A 27692-nucleotide genomic window follows, 5' to 3' on the forward strand; every position below is an offset into this window, starting at 1 on the left:
GTTATTCTCTAGATTTCCTATCCAGTGGAATGACATTCAGTTTACATTACTGTGCTCAATTTCCTTTTGAGAAGTTCCTTCAAAGGCCTTCCTACATCACTCTCTCATTTTTCTGGAAGCAACACAGCATTTAACAATGCATGTAACTAGTTAGATTTCTGAGCCTCTTCCCCTGCCCGACATCAATGATTTAACAGCAACATAGGATTAAAAAAAAAAAAAATTAAGCAACATTTCTCAAAGTAAGCTCTGAAAAACATAAAACTAGGCCCATCTATTAACTAATTATTTCAATTGGTATGGTAAAATACTGAACAGATGTCCAGTAATCAGGTAGCTGGCTCCTGAGAAATCACAAAAATATACTCAAAACCCCTCAAGCAGTCAATTTAAATCCACATGCTGAAACAAATAGCACAGTACTGATGTTTGGCAACTGTATCAATACCATTATAATAACAAGTTCCCCCTGTGTATTCAATACATATGCACAGAGAGTTTCTAACTTGGACACTGATAGTAGCTTATGATTTTTGCATGCTCCAAACTTCCAAGTATTCAAAAAGCGTCTGAGCAAACCTATGAGGGTAAAACATCCATGAGGTACCCTTAAGCACAAAAGAAATCATCTTTGATCCAAGTTGTCCTTGACTTACAGATCACAAAGAAAGTGCCTCTGCATGCCATTTTATTCTTATACACTTCCCCAACAAATAAGAAAATTAGTACACCAACAGACAGCACGAACAGGGTATTAATCTGATTCCACATAGTCACTCTTAAAATTTCTTCTAACTCCTGCCATAGGTATATTTATTCCACAGCAACTACAGCCTTTGTTGTCCAAGTCAGCCAATATGAAAGTCCACTGCTGCTACTTAATTGCTGTATGATGCTCTCCTAGGACTCCAAGCTGGCCTGAGATAGAACTGAATTAGTCCAGTGAATCTGTCCTACAACAAACTGCCAAAAACAACCCAGGGGGGTTTAAAACTGAAAAGACAAGTTTTATCAAAACATCTGTGATAATACATCAGCTGAGAAAAGAAAACCCAGCGTGACTGGTCCAACTAGAGACAGAGCCTTTTCCAAGCCCGCTGGTTCCCTGCCGACGAACCTTCCGGGCTCAGCTTGAGCCAAGTCAGTAGGTTTGTGAGCCTGTAAACTAACTTGGTCACTTCTAGTCCTTAGGGAGTACTTGCCATAGTCTCCCAGGCCCTTGCTAGCTCTCTCTGCTCCTCACTGCAGCTTCTGACACCTCATGGGAGCTGTGACTTTCTGCAGCACTTGCCAGTTGTCATGCTGTCTCTGCAAATTCCTCTCCCATAAGCAGACTCACTTGCCCCAAGGAAAGAAGTTGCTGCCCTTCTTCCAGTCAGTATCTCTGATCCACACACTCTAAGAAAGGAACACAAGCATACCACAGAAAGTAAAATGGAAAGAAAATTGAAACAGCCTTTCAAGGACAGTTCAGTATTATCACAGGTGTCATTCTACCTCAAGGAGAGGCAACAACCAAAAAGGCACCCGATTCACGGCTACCAAGCCTACCTTGCCAGTTCTGCTGTTAAAGCTAAACCATGGTAATTTAAACACCACCAATTCAGAACTTTATAGATCAATGTTTTACTACAACAAAATACACACGGTGGGGAATGAAATAGACCCACTATGCAAAAAATTATGAGTAAGATGTTCCATCCCCTAGATTTCCAAGGTCCTGTGTAAAGAACATAGTTGTTTTCAACCCCACAAGAATGAGAAGAGCCCACAATACTAAGTAAACAATGCTGATACAGAGCACTCTAACAGAAGTTCACCACAGTGCATTGGTGAAGGCACCAAAATATTTGAGTACAGCATGAAGCCATAAATAATAAAAAGTTAAAATACCAGTAAGTTAAAGATCAAACCTTTCTTGAAATATGGCTTGTTACAATAAGAGAAAGAGCAAAGTGAATCTGTACCTGTCACAATCCTAAGAAATGGCTCTTTTTTCAAATACTAACACAGGAAGTTACTGAGTTTTGAGCAGTATGACAAAGGCAAGAAGCACAAATCAAAGAGAAGCTACCTATTAAAGACATTCACTAAGATGGCAGAAGCTTCTACAATGCCACTAAGTGAGCTGTTAAAAAAGTGTTTTGGGAGCTTACATCTGGACCCTAAGACCATATCTCATTTTAGCAAAAAAACACTAAGCAAAGGAGACTGTTCCATATGCAGCAGTCAGCAACACATCGGAGTGCAAAGCTAGGAAGCAAAAGCATTCCTAAATTTAGGGACCAAAATTACTTGTTGTACCTGTACCAGGCCATTAAATTTCATCCAGTAAAGATTTCCACCTCCAAAAAGCTAAAGCAAAAACTTCCAGTTTCAATTTGAACATTTCAATGGATGGCTACAGTCTTGTTCCCAAATGGTAGTTTGTTCAAAAGATTATTCATCTTCATTGTCAAAAACACATGCCTCACCTCCATAGCCAGCATCTGGTTTAGTGATCGATTCCTGTTATGTGTCTCCCTCCAAATGAGCACATGCATTACTACCTGCTTTTTTTCAGTTTCACAAAGGTGTTTCCTCATTTCTTTTTCTGATAAACTTTAAGTCTCTAATTGCCAATCTTTTACTCAGTTTTACGGATTTTTTTTCTACAGTCACCCAGTTTCTCAATAACTTTGCAAGCAGACATCATGGTCACGGCTGCGATTTAGACTCCATCACTTACACTTCACTTTATTATCTCTACCACTGCTATATCCTTCACCACCTCTGGCTAATATGTGAGAATGCAATGCACACACAATTCAGACTCAGGTGTCACAGAAGGCAGCCTCCTTAGAGATGCACTATTTCAAACAACTGTGATTGGCAAAGCCTTGAAACTGTAATTCAGATGAACACTAATACAACCAGACACATCAGAATATCTCACAATCACCTAAATGGGCCTGAAGATGTTACCAGTAGCACCTGGAGGACACTAAACAAAAAAAAAAAGCTCACAAACATAGTTTAAGAAGTAGATGGCCCAGCTGAGACTACCATCTGCTGTAGCTCACCTGTTTCACTTAACACCTCTTACATAAGGTTGACAGAAACAGAAACTGTATTTTGAGAGAAAGGAGCAGCACATTAAATGTCATTCCAATCCCCTGGCTTCCAGCACTGCCAAACACACCACAATATACATGTTAGAAACAAAGTGGCTGCAGTACCTGCATGCCAGAAATTTACCATCAAGAAAATCTGCCATTCTATCATACCATAAAAGCACTACCACTTCTATGCTTAAAACCCAAGAGAAAAAGTTTGGAATATATACCTCACTTTTTTTTTTTTTTTTTTTTTGGCAGAACACAAAGATCTTGCAACTAAACAGCATGAAACACAGGCCACCTAGGAGACTTCAAATAAAAATTCCCACGCAGAACCAGCTGCCAGGATTCATTTCACCTTGATGATACTAGAGCCTAATAAACTTCATTCAAGCAAGTCACAGAAGATGCATGCATCTTTTGCAAAAATGGAAACAAACATACTGCGAATGCAAGCTTCAGGCTGCTGCTTACTTTTGACAACAGAGGGGTATTGCTAATGTTAGAGAGGTATGAAAGTTCACTAAGATTTCACGGCCATAGCAGTGCTCCATTGCTTCACCTCTCCTCCCACTATTCCCTGATCTTTTTGAGAACAGTCTTGTAACAGATAAAAGCTACTTTGGAAGCAAGACGTTTCTCAGACTGTAAAAATCTCAGAAGAGTTATTCCATGGCTGTTATTAAAGTCTTAGTATATACCAACAGGAAGAATAGCTGATGACTCAAAATAACTGCTGATACAGGGAGCTTCTAAGTAACTTTGCTTCACATAGAGCTGTTCCACTTTGTATTAACACCCAATAGATTTTCAGCTCCAATTGAGACCCAGAAAACTCTAATCACACAAGCACAGACTTTTTGCCTAAACCTTTAGCATTTAAAGAAATTCCAAAACAAATGTCAAACTGGAATAGAAGCCTATTTGTTTATTTATTTATTTGTAACAAACCCTGGAACTTTGTTTCATAATGCATGGAGTTCTTTTATTAGGCTGAGTACTCAGCCTCGAGAAAAAGAGGAACTGTTTTACATGCCTCCTCTCAACTGCAGCTAATAGCTGTATTTCCATACAACAGCACGGGTTTCTAAGAACACTGAGCATTGGGCAAGCCCTTTTTGGACTCTTAAGTCCCTGACAAACCACGTCTGCAAGATCTGGGTAATAAAGTACTCTTGAAACTACAATTCTGTCTTCTCTTTACAAAAAGAGCAACCAAATCCCACCCTTTATTTCCATGAAGGCAGAGTATCTCTAGCAGTGAATCAAAACAATTTTAACTGTGAAAGAGAAGGCAAGAAGTTTGGGTGACTCAAGTGCCAAATTTAAGCAACTTTACCTGGTGAAGTTAGAGTAACAGTTATTTAGTAATTACTCTGATAAGAGAAGACCAGTAAAATAAAGAGATCTTTTTTCAGGCTCTTGCTATCATTCCTACTACTACATGAGGACAGAGCTATGATAAGCAGCAGAAAAACAGCACTAAGTGGTGTCTCTTCTAGGTGTGGCCAAAAAACAGGCAGTATGTCAGTATATACAAAAATACAATGTAGATACCAAGTTAGCATGGTTATTTTAAGAGAAAAGTATTTTTCTAGCTTCTTCTGATTCTTCTTCATACACTTGGAAAGAAAATAAAATGAGCTACTATTTTTTCCTCTGTCCTTTCCAAAATGGTTTCAGGCATCACTGTGATTTGATGATCAGGGTCAATGTTGTATAGCAGTAGCCTTCTGTAAACTTGTCTTGCAAAAGTCTGCACCTTTGCTACCTGGGATACATTTGTCCCATACAGTATTTCAAGCCATCCACCACTCCTTTGATGTGGGTCAGTCCAGTAAAGGGGGCCATAGGGGTCTGTCTGCATCTTTACCACGCTCTCCTTGACTTGAAGTCCATCCTACCCACTAGTTTTCTCAGCGAGCTCTCTGCCAGGCTGAACACTGCATGCAGTCCTTTTATTAAGGAGTAGAGCTGATCCAGAAATAGCATTCTTTATTTCAGATGGTTGAAAACATCAGTAAAATTAAATCCCTCCAGTTTTAGCAGCTTACATAGATATTCTGTGGGTATCATCTTTAATTTCAGGCTGCTTCTGACAAAATCACGCATACCTCCTCAGCAAACTAATAGATTTTCATCCACTGCTACCACTCAGAGCACTTTACTGCATTAACAATGAAAAGAAAAACTAGCAGGCAGTCTAACAATTGAAATTACTTGTCATTTCTATCTACCTACAACATCATCAGGTAACTGCAGAATCCATAGCACAGATGACACTGAGCTTAAAACATTTAATATAATATCAAGCATGTTCTTAGCATTCAACAAAAAAAAAAAAAATCCAGGAACAGACATCTTCCAGAATTAAAGGATAATGAGCTACTTCATGGGCATAAACAAGAAAACTCATTAAGATACTGTCAAGTGACTACAGAGATTCTAACAGGGTGAGAGTAAGGTCTCCTTCAACTCCCAACAGCTTATCCCTCTGAAAGGTTCTGTGCAATGAAACATTTTGCTAGTGCCAAGTATTTTTATTAGAAGAAATCCATAGTCTCTTTATGATATAGACAAGTACTTTGCTCAATAAAAACTTTCTTTTTTTGCACCTCCCAAGACAGATATTAGATTATACTACTCTAACACAAAGTAATAGTGACGGACTAGGTGAACTTTTTTTTTTCCTGAGATCTCAGAAAGTAACTTATTATAACTAAGCTGCTGCTTCACTGCAGGCACACTAACTTGCAGCTTTCCATTCATTTGAACTCTGTTAGAGATGAACTTTTTTCCACAGAAGTAGAAGGAAATTGGCATGCCTGTTAAGAAGAGTCTCACCCTCTTCTGCTACTAGTCAGTGTGTTTTTCCCATATGCCTTACAGCAGAGCAGAACAAGTGTCCCTCTTCCACAAGAGGCACAGGATGACCAATCGCCCATGCCACTATCTGCAACTCAGGCAGCTTTTGAAAGTCTCAGAAAATAAATCTGCAAAAAGCCATCCTATTCCTTCCTCCTAAGTTTCCAGGAAGAGTTGCAACAAAGGCTGGTGAAAAAAATAGGGGCTTTACCATTAAAAAAACCTTACAGGACTTGCAGGAAAAATGGCTTACAACTGTCAAATTCAGAATGCAGGCACACACAGCCACATCCAGAAAAAATGCCAGACATATGGAAACACTGCAGAAGAAAAATGAGCACTATTTCCAAACAATATTCATGCTCACACAGCTTCTTACCCAATTCATATCCAGTATCTGAAACAACATTAAACATCTGCAGAAAGCATCAGGTACAAACAAATGCAAAATGAAACAGTTACTTTCATAATCCTTACCTAACATTAGGCTAAGACACTGCTTGGCAGAAGTTGGTAGCCAGAATCCTTTTAATTTACAAAAAACAAGCAAGCATTGGTAAACCAAATCACACTAAGTAATGGTATGGCAATGCCACGTGTGCTACTGGTAGAAAACTCCATGCCTTATGCCACTTTATTACTTCATCAGGCAACAGAAGCTTTGTATTAACTGCCTGATACGAAAATATATCACAACATTAGCGCAAAGTCAGTCAAAGTCTGAAGCATGAATTTACCAAAAGGTCTAATTATGAAAATGCAGTAGAAACATTCTATATTCCTCTCTCTTTGTATTGGGTTTGTTACTTCTCTAAAAATCAGAGAGAAATTCTAATGAATACTGTAAACCTGAATCAAGCAGAAATTACATATAGCATCATCCATCTGTTGCTCTAGCTGTTCCTTAAAACTAGGTGGTATGACTATGTCTTTCTTTCACATGAAGAAACAAAAAAAGATTTTGCCAAGGGTCACCCTGAACTGGGTGAATACATTTTAGATATCTATTTTTAAAAATTTAAGAGAGAACACAATATTTTCTATATAAACAGGATTATATTCATTATTTCTACATTCCGAGGAGACTAACATCCATGCTGTATGCAGCCTACTGTCTGTTCAACAATTTATTTCCCATAAATCAATTAAAAGTTTCCAGGGTTGATAACTTCCCATCACAGGCATACCAGATCTACACAAAAGGTATTCATACCCACATTTTCTTTCAGATCAGTTCAGTTATTTTTTTTGAATGCCTAATGTGTCCATACGGTCAACATATTTCTAATAAGAACAACCAAGACCCCAATACATAAGGTTGCTAGTCCCCTGATTTAGGGGACACAGTCTTAGCATTAATTCAATTAAATCACACCGGCATATTCAACCACTAACTGGACGTTCTGAATAACTCTGAAGCCAACACCTTACACCATATCTGGCATTATGTTAAATTTGCCCTTTGAGGCTAAGTGATGTAAGCCACTGTTCTCCAAATTTTGGTGAACATAAATATCTGAGGGGAAAAAATTCCTGCTTTTGTATGCAGACACCCTGGTCTTATCAGATGATTTATAAGATCACAATTAAAACAGAATACAAACACCTTGCAACATTTTCTTAGTTGTCCTCATAACATCAAGATGTGCTAAGAAGAGAAGCAGGCATGCATTTTGTAAATTCAGAATTCAGATCCAGAAAAAAAAATACTTCCCAGGACCACAGAAGTACTTAACTCCTCTTGGAACTTCAGAAACTGCCCAATATCACATAAAAAGTAGAACAAAGAATTTGAAGCAGATTCTCTCCCTGTACTGAACTAATGTGCTAACTAGTAAGTACCATATTCTGTTTTCATTGAATTGAAACTGTAAAGAGTTCGTTCTACAAAAACACAAGGGATCTTCCTGGCTGGTATGGAAGGCTCAACAGTTTAGGTTCCTGCTTCACCTGAATGCTTTATTAAGGCCCACTGCTAATCTGAAACATTCTTAAGAAAACTAGAGTGCACATGTGTATCAACATACGAACACACAACTGTGTTCTGAAAAATATTTTTTAAAATACTGGATATTAAAACTTTGATTAAAGACAAAAAAGTTACATTCATAATTACTGTGTCAATGCATCCTTGTAAAGCTGAACTCCAGCTTTGTGATTAACAAATCAAGCAGCACAGATGATAACTGGTAAACACAGGGAGTTTCAGATACACTGAAACAGACGTACTTATTGTCAAGATGCTGCTGCTTAAAGAATACAATCTCAGAAAACCTATCTGTGCAGTGAATATGTTTTGAATAATGCATTATATTGTCATAGGGAGAACAGTTCTCAAAACCTAATCCTTTAAACAGAACCAAGTACAGCACTTAACATTATCTCAAGCAGCTTAAAGACTAGAATCTCCTGTGTCCACGGAGCAGTAGATAATGTGTGCTAGTGACCAAGTCTCACAGGTTTATCTTCTAGTAGAAAAATTCAAGTTTTATAACGGTTTTGGGCTTTCTTGTTTATATAGATACTTTACCGCTTATTGGATAGTCAATATCAAAAACTATTCATCTTATTTGTCAAACTCCAACTTCAAATAAAAGCAGCTGTTCAAAGTCTAGATATCTTCAGCAGACAGCTCTGAAACTCAGGGGCTAAACTCAGTATTTTAGATATTTACCAGGAAACCTTTCCTCAAGCAATATTCCAGCCAGTATTATTCTTTTACCAAACTAGAGATAAATACAATATAAACTCTCCAAGAGCTAAGAATGTTGCCTGTCAAATTAGACTAGAAGTGTCTCTTACAACTGTTATCCTATATGAATGTAGCTTCCCTCCACTCTAGATTTTCCTGTCAAATCTCACCATCACTACTCCACAACCATTTCTTTGAAAGCAACACTCAGAGATGGTGTCCCAGGTAGCTGTCAATTTGCTCCACAGAAAAATGAGGGGCCAATATTTTTAACACCTGCTCAGCTGTGGTAATAAACTCTAATATGTTTTTTTTATCCTATATTCTTAACAGCATATACAGCAATTAAATAGAACCACTCTTTAGATATAGAGCAATTTACCATATTTAGAAAAAATGTATTTTCTTATTAACTGAGTTGTCTTTAAGGCATTTCTGAACTTAGAAAGATATCATGTAATTAGAAAAATATTAAAATTACTAGATGTTACAACACACACACACACAAAAACCACACACACACATTCCCAGGAACTAAAATCAAATCACTAGCTGCTTGTCAGGAATAACCTGCCAAGCTATTAGCTTGCACTTTGAAGGCTTGCGTTTGCTCAATGGCTGACCTGCACGTGGCAGACTCTTAGCATGAGAAATGGCTTTCAAGCTCAGCTGCCTTCTAAATGCCATCCATCATCAGAAGAAACAGATTATTCCCTTTACAGTTGGCTACCTTGACGAATTCTTCTGGCTCTGTTCCATCAGTCACACCCATGCGACCCTGGGGAAAAGCAAACCCTAGCTCTGTATCTCGTTGTCTTGGTTTGAAAGACAGGTGTCTGCGGAGGAAGGCAGGAGCCTCCCTTGAAATGGAAAGTGCAACCCCCTTCCCTCCAAATTATTATAATTTTGAAATTAACGGGCCTTCAGGCAAAGATATGGGGAATAGGAATAACAGTTCTTTACTAATATATATATATATATTTATATATATATACATATAAAACACAAGGCAAGGAAAAAAACAAACAACCCACTGGTTTACACTGACAGAGTCAGGAATACAACCTGACACCCTGTTAGGGTGGCAGTAGCAGTCCGATAAGATGATGGCTGCAGTCCTCCTGAAGCGATGGATGTAGTTCTGTTGAAGCTGCGATCAGGTAAAAGAGTCTGGTCTTCCTCCGAAGGTCCAGTGGTAGGTAGGTAGCTCTTGTCCTCTGGAACTCCAGTGGGGGGAAAAACTCCTCTGGGAATCCAGTGGAAGGCGGCTGCTAGGGTGTTGGAGATCTCAGTTTTTATTTGGCATGGACTGCTTGGCTCCTTCCCCCCGGGCGGAGCATCTCACAATGGGATGGGGAGTTGTGAGGCAGTTCCTTGATGGGCCATTAACAGGAGATAGCCCAGGAGCGAGTTATCGATGGGTCAGGCGATAAGGCATTGTTGTGCCCATTAACAGCAGATAGTCCAGAGGGGGGAGGCAGGGAGCACCGCCCCACCTGGTCTCAACAGCTCCTGAAGATGGTAATACTTTTTTTTTTTTTTTTTCCTTTTGGCACATTTTACACTGTAACCTAGGACACTCGTTCTTTCTGAAGGGGGGAATGAAAAGCAATTACCATCTGATGCCATGTCTCAGGAAACTGAGACTGAAAGACAGCGCTATCCTTTACCAGCCTCCGGCTCGCTGCACCAGTCAGTAGTTCACAGGGGCAGATAAAGGCAGCCTGTGAACTTAAACCAGGAGGAGAGCTGAGCTAGGAATATACCGTGATTTGCATTACACAGAACCGTAAACAAATGGACACACAGCAGGCTGCCCTTCGGAAGCCCTTCTAAAAATACATGTACACACACACTTGTCACTGATAGAAAACACCATAAGGGTTATTACTTGCTGTCCCAGAATTCAGTCTGACAAGACGGTCTAGTGAAGCTGTTCTGGTTTCCAATAAGGCCTCCTCCCCGCAGTTTGTTTATACTAAAGAATTATAAATAAGATTCCCTTTTCAAATCAAAACATCCACTCTTTTATTCACAGTACAGTGAATAAATTGTGGAGAATATTTATTTGCAACAAACTAAAATGCCTCCAAACATGGCCTTTGTCTACCCATTACTGCCCGGCAGACCCTGCAAAAGGGTCTGTCTGGTTAAACCTTCACCCACAGCGTCCTGCAAACAGAGTTCATAATGCTGTAGGACACTGCTACAAAACAAACCACAAACAAACCACAAACACAGCAGGATTCTACACCACAATCAACAGGCATTAAAACCTAGATGCATACCAAGCACGCTAGTTTCTTCCTCTCCTCCTTCCTCTCCAAGGAAAAGGGAGAATAAGAGAGGTCAGAAGATTATCAGCTCTTTGTTCAAATCCAGCCCAGAAAGTGAGAAATGTTTGGAAGAGTCTTTACTGCCTTTTCTAACCAAGCACGTAAGAGGCTAAGGAGGAAGATAATGGTCACCACTTTCCTGTGTGTTTGTGTCTGTTCAAAACAGTGCAGTCATGTTCTGAGGAGAAACACAGCCAGCTAGGCTTGGTTCTTCTCACATTCCCTTCACATTCCAACTTCATTCTTGGAGCCACCAGCATGCAAAGTGTTTCACAGTAAGTTAAGGATGATTAGATCTCTTGGGTCCATTTCCTGTTTCGCTACAATCTGGCTGAGTGACACACACCATTAACCTGCTTAGTGAAAACCTGGCAAGAGACATTTGAAAATATTTTTTTAAATGGTTTATCACTGGAAATGCATACATCTGAACTTCTGTTCCACCTTTTAAAATACATGTCCAAACCACATTCCACAGACATATCTGACTACATCTTAAAATGTTATTACTCTTTGCTGCCAAATGCCAACCTACCGTGCCGGCAGAAAACAGAAGTCCCACACATTCAAGGGATTCTTAAAACCTTGACACGACAATGTGCTCTGAAACCTAAAGCAACCACTACAGATACAATGAACTATACTTCCAAGTCAAATAGCAAAAAGCAACTACAGCAGCGCTAGGTGTTGGGGATTTTTTTGAGGGAGGAAGGAACTACACTTAATCCCTGCTTATTGCCCAAACAAGGTGTTTTCAGCATCCAATTTCTTATCTGGAAGTCAGGCAACGGACAAGGAATCAGGTGGTATACATCCTAACATGGTCCTTCATCCTCCCCTCCTCACTGATAAATCAGAGAGGTAACACCTTGCTCTGTCCACCAGCCCTGCACCTACAGCAGCCAGCAGCAGCCTCTGCTGACATTTCGCTTATGTGTGTAGGAAGAGCTCAAGGCACTAAAGAACCTCTACGCAGCTGCTTCAGAGAACCTTTTCCCAAACGGCAGGTACACACATCACCAAAACTCTGCACCCAGGGCAAACAGGCAGCATTGGACTGGCCATTTCTCACCAAAGTCCTCTGCTGAAGATTTGATCCCAACCTTCAGCTTGTCTACAACAAGCACCGCTTTTTGATGAATACTGTCCTCTCTTTTCTACTGCAGAGAGAATGGTAGTACCAGACCACTAGGTCTTTGGTTCCTCCATTCCCATCCTTTTCTAAAAACAAAGACATCCAGCAGCTCCAATACAAAGCAGACCTTTTCTTGCCAGGTGCCCTCCTGACACTTCTATGGCTCCACCAGTAGTGGTCTTGTGTCTTTCCTCCTTCAACCACAGTGGCAGATCGATCAGTATGCCAAAAAGTGCTTTCCCCTCCCACCATGACAGATGAATAACATGTGCATCCTGTGAATCTTGACTCAAATCTGAGTGGGAAAACAGTTCAATATCTCCCTTAATCCCAGAAAAACTTCTTCCCTGGAAACTGTGCAGCACTATCAGCAAAGCTTAGGTAGTAAAAGGGGAAGAAAAAAAGCTAGGACAGGGGGGAGCAGAGGGGCAGAAATCTCAAGTGTAATAAAGGAGGAGATTTTGTCCTATCTGTGTGGCCATTATGGACCAGGAACCAAAGTCCAATCCAACCAGAGGAGTTTTATTTTTCCTACCAAGAAAGGCTATTTCATTTACAGAGAACTAGCTGTCTTTGAATTGATGACAAATTGAAAGATGAAAGTTACATTAACTTACAAAATTAAGTTATCCAAAAGCACAGTGTGTGCATTAGCTACAGGATTTTGACACAAAATCCTATTTTCAACCCTCCCCCAAGCTCAGCAGACTCAGTCTATGTTAATTTAATTGATTCCAAATAATTAAATTCCACTCTAAGTGGGGCTAATCTATGCTGCTTCAGACTAATTACTACCTTGGTTCCAAAGGTTCTTTTTTTTTTTTTCCTCAAAAAGATTAAAACTGAGAATTTTTTCTTTAACTTTGAGCCTCCAGTTATCTGGCAGGTCTACTGAATGAGCCCTTCTATCACGGTAATACAGTCACAGCAGAAAATTCAAGGCTCAGTCAGTCTTGCTTTTCCTGCATTTGTTCGGCATTTTGTATGTTATGCTAACTGAGGCTGCTAGCTAATGACTCCAGTGCACTGGTTAGTAGTTATTTGTGTTTTTCCTTTGTGAAAACGAAACTAAATCTTCTCTAGATCTAAAGGAAGAATATACAGTAACACGTAAAGGGATATTTAGGTTCTAAATACAGGTGGACCAACACTCACATGCTCATTGTGTCAAGGAATATTGGCTAGAGTCTTGTACAATAAAAAATCATCAGGTGATCCCATTTATTAAGCTAGTCAGACGTTTACCATCTCAACCTTAAGCATGCTATATAGTACACCAAGACATCTGAAAGGATGAACATAACTCATGTAAAACTAAATCTGGTACAGTGAAGGCTTCTCTTGTGGTAAGAGCATCTGGATCTGTAGCACGGACAAGAAAATTATTTCCTTTTTTCACTCCATACAGTCTCCACTATTTTTGCTTCTCACCTTACATAAACACTACCACCAATCTGTAAAAATAATAATAAAAAAAAAAGGCTGTGCTTATTACAGGGTTATCTCATCATAGCTGAATTCAAACTTCGCATTGTTCCATTTTAGAGAAGTTAGATCCAGAGACCATTCATAACTGCAGAATTTTTCCACTGATTTTCTTGACAACAGCGTGACATTTCGAAGCTGCCTTTCGCCACAAAACTGCCTGTATTTTCGGAACAGTCAAAGAGACTGTATATTTCATTTATATATGTAATCAAGCAAACACAAGACATTCAGAAATACTTCAGAATGAGTAAGACAAGCTTTATGAAAGCATCGCTATCATTTTATTACCAGGCTTGCTCATGTTTAAAAAGTTCCAAAACTTGAGTATGTTGAATATGAAAAGTTAAACATTTACATCCCAGTTGACAATGGCCTTGTGTTAAATTATTAAGGAACAACAGAGCAGCTGATGCCCCTATCAGCATGGGTCAGGACTGCACATACTACCAAATACATGTAGCTAGTTTTTTTACTCGGCCGTAACTAATGATCACTGCTATACACTGTACTTTATGTCTCCATAACATTGGCTGACATCAACATCTATTTATCAAGCAGACAATACACCAGCTTAACCACTAATGCATGTAATTGCTAATACAGAGCCATACACTGAAATTTCACCTCTTTACAGTTAACTTTTACAACCTAGGCAAATCAGACAATTGTATATCCCACAGTCTTCCAAAATTGCTTACGGAACAGAAAACTGGAATTAGCTGCCAGTTCAACCGTTTTTACAACATTCTAAATAAAACAAAGGAGGTCCATTGCCCTGACTTGTGAAGGAGCTCTAACGAATGCCAATTATAAGAGAATTAGGAGATCAAATTTAACATCAGAGGTTTGTCTATAAGATATTAGCTCAACGACTGGGTTTTTTTAATAAGCTAATTAGTCACAGACATTGAACAACAAACAGATGATCCAGAAACAATGATTCTGCAAAAATGTTTGCTGTCAAATCCCATTAATAATTTAATCCCTATAAACTATTTTTAAAAAAAAATCAAAAATACCACAAATAAGGGCAATAACCCTAGCTTTCCACTAAGAATTCTGTCTGTGACTGTCAAATCCTTCAACTGTATTAACAGTAACACCTTACGAACAAGAACATATGAAGTATTTCAAGCAAGACAGGCTTCTGCATAGTTCTTACACATCCAGTATTTACCAATATTCCCTCAGATAGAAACTACATTGTTAATCAAACGTAAGAGAGATCTGCAGGGATCGAAAAACAGGAAGACAGAAGGAATTCCTCCACAAGGTAGTGAAGCTGCCTCTTCCTAAAACAGCAGAAAACAGAGCACTGAGAAGTGAATGCTTCAGTTGACAATTCCCTTTCCAAATAGGCAAGCCTGGTCAGCAGCACAGCCCAGGAGAAGAAAAGGACTTTCAGTATTTCTGACAACTGATTCAGAAGTCCTCCAGTTTAAGACCCTATCCTCTTGAAAATCTGAATGACTGCTTATGCTAGCCTCCCACACTGCGGTTACTACATGCAAGGTTTGAACAATGCAAATAATCACTCTAAAGCTGTAAAAAATCATAGAATAATGTTGTCTACATGATCCTAATTGGGACTCCTTACATGTAGGCATGACAACAGCATGTGACTGTGTAATGACAGACTTCTCCTATAGGTTATTGCCTCATTCAGTACACAAAATGGATGTTCACCGAATGGACAACTTTTTTGATGGACCACTCTAAAGCCTAATGCATTATTTACTGCAAACTCCTTAAAGCCGATTCTGAAGACAGAGAACGATCAGAAGAGAAAGCGCTATGGCAGCTCTCACCAGAGCACTTTATGGCCCACAAACTTCAATGTATTTCAAAACTTGATTTCAAAAATAATGTTGTCCTCACTTTACATTTAGTCAATGTGGCTATTTAACATTATCAAAGAATTGGGGTCCAAACCTGAAATTATCATCATCATCAAACATTTAGCTGCCTACTGTAGTGACAGTTTAAATTTGGCTCCACTCAAACACTCCATTCCACTGATTTGCTGCAGGTGGTGCAGAAACTACCTGCCAAGGAAACGTGTGTCTAAGCCCTCAAATGTTACTTCCTAAAGAGCTATAAAATGTGGAGTAGTTTATGTTCAGAGCAAGCTGCCCTTGATTTCAGGTATGAGAGCCAGCACTTCCTCAAATCAGAGCCAAGTGCTTAAGTCAACTATTCCTGACATTGGTGTAAAGCTCACTACAGCATCTTGACCAGTATCAAGCAGGAAAAACAAAGAGACAAATCACATTCTCCAGAATAATATTTGATTGGTTAAGTTTCATTTCAGGCTCTGGAGAGTGCAGTAAGTTCTCAAGGACAAAGTTCTGTCTTCCCATCACGTGCAAGACTAACCCTTTCTGTTCAAATCCCTTCCAGCATCTTCAGTGCTTGTTCTTCAGTCTGGCTGCATAAATCCCTGCCCTCTTATGTCCCATGATTATCCTGATTCCCAGTCCCTTCTCACAGGAAATCCACACAAAGGCTCCTTGGTAATTTTTAATGTCATCTGAGTTCATGGTCTCTGCCTTTTTATCCATGAAGTCTACATTTTGCCATAACTAGCGGCTCCTCACTTACACCTACCTCCTCTGAACAGGCAGTGTCATCTTCCCAGCAGACCTTGCTTTTCTTGTTGCCCACAAAATTACTACCTGACCTAGTACTGGCTCCTAATTTAAATTCTCCTCCTCCCAGCTCCAGGCTCTCTGCCTTGAGATCTTAATCCAAGTTATCATAGAATCATTTAGGTTGGAAAAGACCTTTAATATCATGAAGTCCAACCATTTGATCTCTAACTACAAGCCCAGTCTCTTTACTTCGGCATGGAAGAAAGAGGCAAACAGGAGCCCTCTAGCAGCCCCTTCCAAATTATATTGTATGATTACTCCAGATATGAACCTGAAGAAAACTGGCACATGCAGCTGTATTCTGCAAATTTCCTAAAATCAAAAGTAATAGAAAGCATATCCCCCCTAAAGAAGTCCTAAGAGAAAAACGATACTACATGTATTCTGAACATGAGGAAAAACTTGTTTACTTTGAGTGTGACGGAGCACTGGAAGAGGCTGCCCAGAGAGGCTGTGGAGTCCCCAACCCATCTGGACACAGTCCTGTGCAACCTGCTGTAGGTGAACCTGCTTTAGCAGGGGGCTGGACTGGATGATCTCCAGAGGTCCCTTCCAACCCCTACCATGCTGTGATGTCACTAATTCATCACAAGTTTTCAGATAAGACATTTCTAAGATTTTACAACTAGGACCAAACCATTTTAAATTAAAGTTTCGGAGTTCTACTTTTTTTTTTACTTTTCTAACAGATTTTTTTTTCTTCCTTTAGTAATATAACTCAAATAACAGACCAGAAAAGTTAAGTGTTTAGTAAAAGGTCATGTTAAAAGTAGCATCCTATACTGGAAAGTGTTTGGCAGTCTTGGTAAGTAAAATTCTATCATCTGCACTGATGATGTGCACATGCATATCACTGCTAGTTACAGAATTCCTAACTAAAATTAGCTAGTCTCGGTCTGTTTTGTAGACCAGATATGATTCACTGCGAGATGCTTCTAGAGTAACAAGTATATATTCAATCTCAAACGGTCATATGGTTCAATGAAAAAGCAGTTCTGAAAGCTGCAAACGAAGCAACAGAGAATGAAAATTCATTTCTGAGCAGCCATAGTATGAGACAACTAATGCTGTGATCATACATTACTGTTCCATCAGCAAAAGACCTGATTTAACAGCTTGCCACTCCTGTTCCAGTCACTGCCTTCGCTCACTGTAGGTTATTAGTTGACCCTTTAGGTACACCAATTCCAATGTTTTTATAGCCATATTCTCATCCAGCCTTTCAAAAATATTAAAAATACAGAAGTGCAGTAATTTGACAAATTTCCCAAGGTAAACAAGAGGCCAATGTACACAGTTCACAAGTGTTTTTTTCCAATATTTAGTTCGAGGTATTCAAAAACAAAAAAAAAAAAACACAACCCAAATGAAAACATTGTTTGCTTTCTGTTACAAAGTAAATAAGTAAATATTCTCTCTTTACCATTTTCATATATTTGAAGGATCGTATATCTGTGCTTTGTAGAAGTATCTATTCTTCAAAACAGTACAGCTGTGTTTGTCTGCAAATCACAACCCAACTACCTGAAGCACACCAACACTCATGGCTAGACCTCCCTCACACCTCTGCTCTCCTATCTCCCAAATCAACATTTTCCTTCCATATGGCACACGCAGCAAGTTCAAACTATGCAGTTCAATTCAACTATTTCATTCAAACAGCCTGGGAGCATGTTTACTTACACATGTACACAGACCCCTAAACAAAATACCACCCTATAAAGAAGCCACATCAAATCCTTAAGTTACTACTTATACAGAAGGAACCCAAAGCAAGCATCAGTCAATACAGATAGAAGTTTTTACATAAACCCACAGCTCTCCTCAGCCTAACATATAAACTCTTTTTCCTCGTTAAAATTACAACCTACTAGCTAATACAAAAATGAGCCTAAAGGCCTTTCTCAACATCACTCCAAATCGCTTCTGACTAAGTTACTCCAAATATCTTATGACACAAGTGCTAGAAAATCTATCAGAACTCTAACAGTAATATCTGTCAGGCAGCTACAAAAAGATTCTGACCACAGTCATGTACTAAGGACAAGTGATGTAGAGACAGACAGACATTGCACTAAGAAATATAGAAATATAGATGGAATAAACAGAGGGGCAGAAATAAACAGGCACAACATGGAAATTAGAGGTTTCCACAGGTTGCCTCTCAACACCCCATTTGGGGTTGATGCCATGAATCTTTGAATCCTAACCAACGCATGCGATCTCTGAAACTTCACACTGTTTATGACCACCTTATCTTAAACACTCTCCCACTCCCGAACTGCCTTTGAGTGTATCAAAGTATGCTAACATGACTATGGAAGGATACACACAGTATTTCTGGAATGGAGCTGTTTCCCACCTGGTTTCCTCAAAACAAAAGCTGATGTGCTCAAGATTTGTCTGCACTTATCACTGTGTGTGATCCATAGGCGAGTTCATAACCTGAAGCACAGGACTGTACAATTTTTCTTAATTTAGAAGACTCTTAACAGAATCACAAAAACTGTCATTACATGTATTTCTACCTTTTTCCTAGTTCTTTACTCCTATTAAGCCCGTTACCTGCGTTATACTGCTGCAATGTGTCAGGATTCAACAAACAGAACTAAAAATAAGCACATGAAAAAGCACCACACGCACAACTAAAAACTCTTGCAGTAATTTAAAGATATTAATTTCAGCAAAAATCTTTTGTTTAGTGTAACTGTATGTTCTCCAACAAACTATGAACAAACAATTCAAGAACCAGTAAAATGGACAACAAAACAAAATTATATGGGCTTTGCTACTTTGCAAATCAGAATCTTCATAGGATACACCCCACACACAGCCATCCACCTTTATGAAACTGCAAACTACTCAGATTTATCTTAACAAAAACAACTGCTCAAATGAATTGCACCCACTTAATAATTATGTTAGCCTGCAGACGACACACAATAACTCGCTAACTAGCATGGGAAGATACTTCGGTTACATCTGGATTATATAGAATAGGACGGCACATTCTGGATTTATTAAAATCAAGTCTTCTCCTTTTTGGGGACTGAATGTTTTTTACTGAAGCTTACGAATATGACAAGCCACTCTGGGTCTGTAACAAAATCAACATGTCTAATAATCAGTTTGAGGGGTTCTCAGTGTTCTCTGGAAATCAGGCTCCTTTGGGGTAGTTCAAATTAAATGACTAAAACAGACTACTTTTCATAACTAACAAATAATTTTTTAAAGTAGCCAGGATCAAGATGATCAACTATTGTCATTATCAAGCAGGAATATTAACATGTAATTAAGAACAGACACTTTGCATAACTTTAAAAGTATCTATATTTTAATTGAATTATCATACTGATGAAAGGTATCTAGAACCCTTCATTTATGGTAGTTAGTCAGAGGGAGACTTGAAACACCAATAGAGCACAGACACATGCCATTACATCAGGAGGATGGGGAGGTGCTGTGCTAGATAAGAGTAAAACATGGTAGTCCTGTTTCATAGCAAGTGTCGCTGAAGTGCTACATAGATCTGGCAGAGAAAAAGGCAAGTCGGTCTTCAGAAACCAAAGATAATCCTGGAATGTAAAAAAAGCCCTGGGTATATACTAATTGTAACGACTAAATTGTGTCATCTGCCTATAGAGGATCTAATATGCAGACAGACTTAAAAATATTTCCTGTTTCCAGGCAATAAATACAAACTCAAGCTTTGTCAACAGCTTAACCTATGGACTAAACTGATTCAGACTCACGAACCTTAAAGGAAAAACCTTTATTTCTCCCCCACCAATTTCCCAGTTTGCCTCATCAAAACATCCGATTTGTTCACTAGTGTGGTTTAACCCCACTAAGCTAGGAGTTGTTTTTAAGTCCTCACACTGCAAGGAGATCTTTCATTGTGTTCTTCAAATTTTCAATCCAGAGCTCTGTACCATCCCATGTATTCTCCTTTCACAGATATCACCACAGTCAATGTGTATTTTAGGACTGGAAAAGCAGAGGGACACTGCAATGCCAGTTGTGACACTAGTAGTACGATACTATCATTTCAAAGTCCAGGACATCAGGATTAACATATTGCATTCAATCTACATTAAACCCTTAGGATTATGGCTATGACAGAAGCCTACATCACAGATTTATTTTTACCCGAATGGTTGTTTTCTTTTTGGATTTGAAAAATGGGGGGGGAAAAAAAACAAACCAAACCAAAACCAAACACTTTAACCATATTTGCCTTAATAGTTACCAAAAATCTACAAAAAGACTTGCTGAAACTTGTGGTATTAAGAGTCCTCCTCGTTTAGATCAGCAGTGTATTCCAGCTAAAATTATACACAGTGTTTTCTTTAGGACATTTGTATTTCTCATCACAGAAGACAAGAGAACAATAATAGGAAAAGCCTCCTTTGTAAAACATTAAGTATTCAAAAAAATCACAGGAGGTTAAAAACGCCCTGTTACATGACATCATTGCAATGCAGCAGATGAAGGGAAAACAATTTTGAACAGAATTCATTTTTTGATCCAGAGGAGAACACCAGATCATCATTAACCCAACAAGTTTTGGTACATTTTTACTTTTACCATCTACAATCTGCATCAGATCTTAAAAACCAATTTAGACATCTGGGGATTCAGACAGTCACTGAGTGGTCATGGGAAAAGAGTATTTATGAAACATAGTAGAGACTGAAATTGCATCCTTTGCTAAAATTTCAGAGTCAGACCTCCAATGGCAGCACAGTAGCATTTCTATCAAAAAAGCCATAAAACACACACATGAAAGTAATCCAGTGTTTATGAGTCACACCTATTCCTTGTTTTCTCCTGAGGAATCACAGATAGGGATCAGGCACAATGACCAAATGTGGCCGACCTTACTTCAAATTCTTGCTTTCTTCAATGAAGTTAGCACTGACTTCTGTAAATGAACTGGAAAATGCAGAAAGACATATGCATACAGCTTCAATGCAAGAAGAAAAATACTAAAGTGATACTGAGCTGTAGAAATTAGCAAATGGGATTGTAAGAATCAGTGACCAAGTCTGAATTTGCGAGGTTAACAAAAATGTGGTAGAGAAATAGAGGTATAAAGGGAACAATGAAGAATATTAAAGAAAAAAAAATCAGCAGCCGAAACAGGCAAATGAAGATAACACATGAAAACAGAATTTAATGTTCTAAAATTTTATCAAATGATAAAGAAACACAGAAAGGAAAAAAAAAATCCCTCCAGGCATAGACCAAAATAAATAAATAAATAAATAAAATCAACAAGCAGCAAACAGTAAGCAAGAAAAGTAATACACAGAAAAGCTACCAATCAAACAAGCACAGTTGATGAAGCAACACTGGGAAGCTTCCCAGTAAAAGACAGAAGATCTTAAAATTCTTTCATGTAATAATAACAACTTTCAAAGCCACTAGACAAGACATTACTACATAGCTGCTTGCAAAGGGAGAACTGACAGCAGAGACAATGCACAAGATTTCCAACTCCATTAGTTTTTGTTTTAATTTACAGAGCACACTAAAGCATACCAAGCTACAACAAAAAACCCACAGAAGCAAATACAAGGAAAAAAACTGGGAAGTCTGAATCTTGTGCACATAGAGAAAAGGGTCATTTAGAACACTGCTGAACAAAGAATATTGAAATGACATTTGAAAAATAGACCCAACTGGGATCATAAGCTTTTCCTTAAAAAAAAATAAAACAAAACAAAAAAACCCCACATAACACAACCAAACGTACTATCTAGTTTTAAAGCCATCCAGGCTTCTGAAGGAAATTTGCAAGAAAAAAAAAATAAATGCAAATTCTGGGAGCATACAGAACACATAGAAGTTCTTCAAGCCAGTAGAAGACATCTACAGCAAACTGAAAATTCACACAGAAAAACAGGCAAGTTATTTGTTTTACATCCCATCCCCAAAATCTGGAACACTGAAGAGACTCTGGTAAAAAAAGGAAATTCATATATACTGTACATATATTGGCTGTGTCATGCCAATTCTGCTAAAGCAAAATTAACTGTAAGTAAAAGATTGAGTCTACTGAAAAAGCAGGCTTAAGATGGCTAAAATGAAAGTTTTGAGAAAACTGAGTGTGATAAAAATATAAAAGAAATAATAAATAATAGAGGTGACTGACTGAACTGCATGGGCATGATAAAGAACAACATTAAATTTCACAATGTTGTGCACCTGTAGGACCACTCCAAAATGAAGTGCTAGAAGGGTTTCATCCATTATGACAGGGCTTAATGGATAAATTTTTAAGAGCAAGAAAAAAAATCTTTGTATCGGGTTTTATTAGTCACTGTCACTAAAAATCAGCAGACTTCAGGCAATGAGCAAGAACCCATTGTTTCTGCCACATCATTCTCCAGTCACCTACAGGGACACTAATGTCAATCTTTTCTACCCATTCATCAGATTTTGTGAAACAAAAATTTTGTTGGAGCAGGCCAACAAGTTACAAAAACATTGCCAGGGAGAGAGGCTAAAGGAAAAAACGGGATTACTGTGCTGTAGCCCAATTCCACTGGGGACTAGTTTGAAAAAAAAACAAAAACAAAAACAAAAACAAAAAACCCCAACGGTTTAAATGGTCTGCCTTCATTTTCAAGATCCGCCAGTCCCTTAAGCACTAGAGCCCTTCTCTATTCGAACGGCAGCAACAGCATCAACTGTAAAAAGATCCTCTGAAAGGCAATTAAGGTCTGGCATGTTCTGTTCTATGTTATGATAAAACCTACAATAGTGCAGATTCAAAGTCAAAATTCTCTTTAGCTAGAACATATTTTAATTGGTGGTGAGTGAGGAGACATCACAACAGTCAGTGGACAAGCCAGAACCACCATGTTGTTTGCTCTGGCCTGAAAAGCTATCAGTCTATGAATCTAGTCTGCATGGTAATAGTCTACGTAAAGTTATTCACCCTCAACTGATCTATTAAACAGTGACAGTAAGAGTATTAGCTCCCATTCTACAGAGATCAGTATTCACCTACTTCCAATTTAACTGCATAAAACAGTAGTCTTAAATAAAAAGCTTTCTTAATCTCTTATAAATACATGAAACCTGGGACCAAAATTCTGCAAATTAACTTCTGACACTTCCAAGCAGTTCTGATGAAGAAGGACAGGCATAAGCACACAGAGAACAAAATTAACACTACAGTTATAATTGGAGTGCCACAGAAATACACAGTTTTTGCCATGAAATTCAATCTATGCAATGGGCAGTCAGACTGATAGTTAACATGACACAATGTACAATACCATGAAGGTTAGATTAAGGCATTCTTGGTTATTTGCCATGGAAAAAGCATTGAATGCACAAAACTTATTTTCTGTAAGTGATAAAAGAATATTATGTTAGTAACACAAATAGGGAAAGAAAACCATCAACCTCACTTCTTTAAGTGGTTACCAGCACTGGTCAAGGAAGTCTGCATTTAAAAAAGAAGAAATTGAAACTCAAAGAAACCAAGTTAAAAAGATTCTCAATTTCTGTTTCTTTTCTATTATTATTTAATGGATAAAATAAACATTCCATTATATTCAGAAGTCAATGCAATCTCCATTTTTAAAGAAAGGTAAGAGCCAAGAAAAAAAGCGTTTTGTGTTTTTTCTGATAGAGCTCAGCAGGAAAACAAAACAAACCTCTCTAATACACACACCTAGGAACCTGAATTTATGACAAAGTTAAATAAACTGGATATAGCAATAACAAGCTTTATGTTTTTCCCAACACAGCACTGTTTATCCCCACTTGTTAAAGTGGCTGTGCATTGAAAAGTACAACATTACATCAATGAAGGCCAGGTAGAGACTATGTTTAAATAAATCCATCTGGTCTGGTCAGACCAGTGATGAACTACACTGCAAGCCGTGAAAAACCTGCATACATTGAACCAAGGCTTACAGCTTCTATCTACTTCAAAAATCAACTTTATTGCATCTTACACTGCTGCTCCACAATCAGACTGACGCATATAAATGAGCCTATTGCTCCCACTTCCCAGTTCTTGGTCATACTTGATCCAGTTGCCAATGCCATATTGTGAACACCTGTCTCAAATGACTTACAGAAGTACAGTGTGAGTGTCCAAACCAAGCATACTCTGAGAAATCAAATACAGATACCAGCAGAATTCATACATCCATAACAAAACAGAACCAGTAACCATATAATCACAGTCATTCACAACGCAGTTTTTCACATATCAGCTGTCGTGCTAGCCAATATGTTGCCATACATACCTATAGCTTTTCCTAATACCTACATGCCAGGGCAGACTCAAATGAGTAGCTGACATTTCCAGATCAGTGACAAGATAGGACAGGGCAGTGTGCTTGCTCTCTACTGTTCACCCCTCCACAGTGTAAGAGACTGAGCGTACAATTAATAAGTCGCCTTCTCCAGACATGTTACAAATATGTGCTTCAGCTGCAACTTCTCTTTAAAGATCTCACCTTGTATGTGAAAACGTTCCTAAGTATATAGTGAAATGCAAGTTTCAGAAATCTGTCAAGGTATGTCATGATTCAAAAGAAGTTTGCTAGCTAAGAAGAAAGACACTTCATTCTACCTTACTCAAACACTGCCTGGGACTTACATTTGTATCATGTCTTCTAGAAAGCAGCTGAACATAATACACAACTGACTACTACTGTCTGGGGAGGCAGGGGGAAGTATTTAGACCATAAACAAACAAGATCAAATTCCCCAGAAGTACACATGCCTCACGGCAAGCACAAGAAACACCACAGTAAATAACATACACAAATATTCTTCAAGAGCATCTGGCAAAATTCACCATAATGAATTCAAAATATTCAAAGCAATTATTTCCAGACAAACACTTATTTCCCTCAGAACTGAGATCTTTAGCATTTTATTATGTTCTTTACTGTCAAGGCATATTTCTTCGGTAGTTTAACATTTCTTCCCCCATACCATTTTGCTAAGCAACTAAGAACTTTATTTTGCAAAAGTAACTTTCAGATGACCTAGCAAATGGAATTGATTTGGATTAAACAGCCCCAGATTATTTCAGTGTTTTAGCAGTCAAGGGTATGCCGGTAATATAACACATCTCAAATACATTCCACTACTCTTATTAAGTATGTTTTTATCTTTCACTAAACATCTCTTTTATGGTCCATTTCTTCATACCTCTTAATCACTGCTCAGTTACAATGTCACAAAACCTGAAATCCCAAATTGAAAAGCATGTAAGAGTCACAGCATGGATAATTCTCTGAGCAAAAAGTACATAAGGGACTGCTGTGGAATCGTTAGAGTTTATGACTATATGCATATTTACTGTTTTGCATATTTTACACAACAGGTTTGTTACAGTTGAAAGCTTTCCCCTCAGGCTCTTTTAAAGAAGCACATCTAGGCATATCCCACAAAGTTGTCTGAGGAAGGCATAACAGAACTGTCTCGATGGTTTTTTTGAGGGTGCAAGGGCAAGAGAAGGAAAGGGACAAGGAAAAAGGAAGGAAAAGGTGCACACGTAGGGAGGGGAAACTATACCTCTAGTTTAGAGCTGAAACGATTGAAACTACACTTCTCTTCCATTTCTCAGCTTTTGTTTATTTTCCTGACTCACTACACAAAAACTTCCTAGATCCTAATTAAGCCTAACAATGCTACAGAGGAAACAATTCCAAAATGGGAAGGGGGAAAAAATCTCATTTAGGAATTCTTCATAAGCCACAAAATTATAAAAACTCAAGACATCCTCCAAGAATGGTAAGTAAAATGCTACATAATAAAGTACAATATCCTTAAGTCACCAAAATATGACCTGGTTCTGTATTCTGGATGTCAGGAGTTTAGATGACGACCGTTCTGATACCGAACTTATGTTTGAGGTATCCCAGATTCCTCCAGGAGCGGAGTTTGGAAAGAAGTTAAGGTTCAGGCAACAATTATTACAGATAAGGAAATTCTTGAAAACATCAGAGAACCAGTGACCAGCAAAGATATCTTCATACACGGAGTGTATGAAACACAGAGTCTTCCCCAAAAGTCTCTGTTGTCAGAGTGCCTGCATAGGAAGAAGCTTTCTACTCCATTTTAAATTATCACCTTGGCCAGCAAAAGGAGCTTTACATGTTCCACTTCATCAAAAGTCTCACATGTTAGCACTTCAAAAGTATTCACTTTCCCCTCACAACATCATCTCTCATCTATATTAGCATTTTCTAATTTTCTTCATCCAGCTTTCAATAAAACATGTAAATAAATGATGTTGCATCTATTTTTATCAGGTTTCAGTGACTACATTTCTTTATTTATAGATGTAAAAGTAAATACTACATTGCTGCTTTATTTATAAAACTCAGGAATTTCAAAGCAAACAAAACAGACTAATATGGGAGTAAATTTCACGCGAAGAAAGACACTTTGTAAACGCATTTAGTTCAACACAGTAACATATTCTCTTAGGATATTCTTTATCCTATTAGTTTCAAGCTTGGGACAAACTTAAAAGGTTTAGGTAAACCTGTGCAAACTATTCACTAAACCATATGAATCTTTTCTGAATCTGATGCTGGTTTTCGAATTCATGGCCATCAGTTATATTGGGAGCAAGCTGAAGTACGTGTATTAGTGTGTACATGTTATGCTCGCCAAACATAAAATGCTCATATAGAACAGTCCATGTAATATACACTGCCTTATGTCTTAATTATCTATTTTAAATGCACAGCTACATGAAGCATGGTACCATGGCATCATATTGCTAATTAGTCACCCCCTCCTTCTTCCCCTCAGAAAGCCCAACAGCAAAAGAGAAAATCCAAACAGCGTGACAGTTTCACATTGACTGCTGTGGGTAATGACCAGCCATTCCCTGCTGCATCTGTGCAACACTGTGCAGTAAACACCCGTAACACAGAACACCGGGCATTAGCTACTCAAAAGTACAGCAGGCTATCCTCACCTCCTGCGATACAGACATCCTCCTTCCTTGCAGCAGCAATGTCACCTGTGCAGTAAAATCATTTCTGCTTTACCAATCAGGACAAAAGCAAAGCAAATACTAGCACTTTAAGAGAAACAAATCAACAGTGCTGCCAACTGTACTTCAGTTTCCTGACAGATTACTACTATGATCCTGTATAACTTGTGCTCGCTCTATGAATTTTTCCACACCGGCAGATTTGCCATTGTCTGCAGCCATTAGCCTTCTTGTGCCATCCCAGGCAAAACCAGTAAAGAAGAGCCACTGACCACAGCCAACGTAACTACTGACAGTTATGGATGTTACCAATGCAAGCACATTATTCAGCACTACATGATGGAAACGCCACCTAAGCATTTGGATTCAAGACTCACTCTTCTTATTGGAGAAAATTATTAATACAAAATCAGTCAAGCAGTTTAATAGCTACATTC

The sequence above is a fragment of the Leptosomus discolor genome, chromosome 5 (assembly GCF_034619465.1).
Source record: "Leptosomus discolor isolate bLepDis1 chromosome 5, bLepDis1.hap2, whole genome shotgun sequence".
Classification (NCBI taxonomy): Eukaryota; Metazoa; Chordata; class Aves; order Leptosomiformes; family Leptosomidae; genus Leptosomus; species Leptosomus discolor.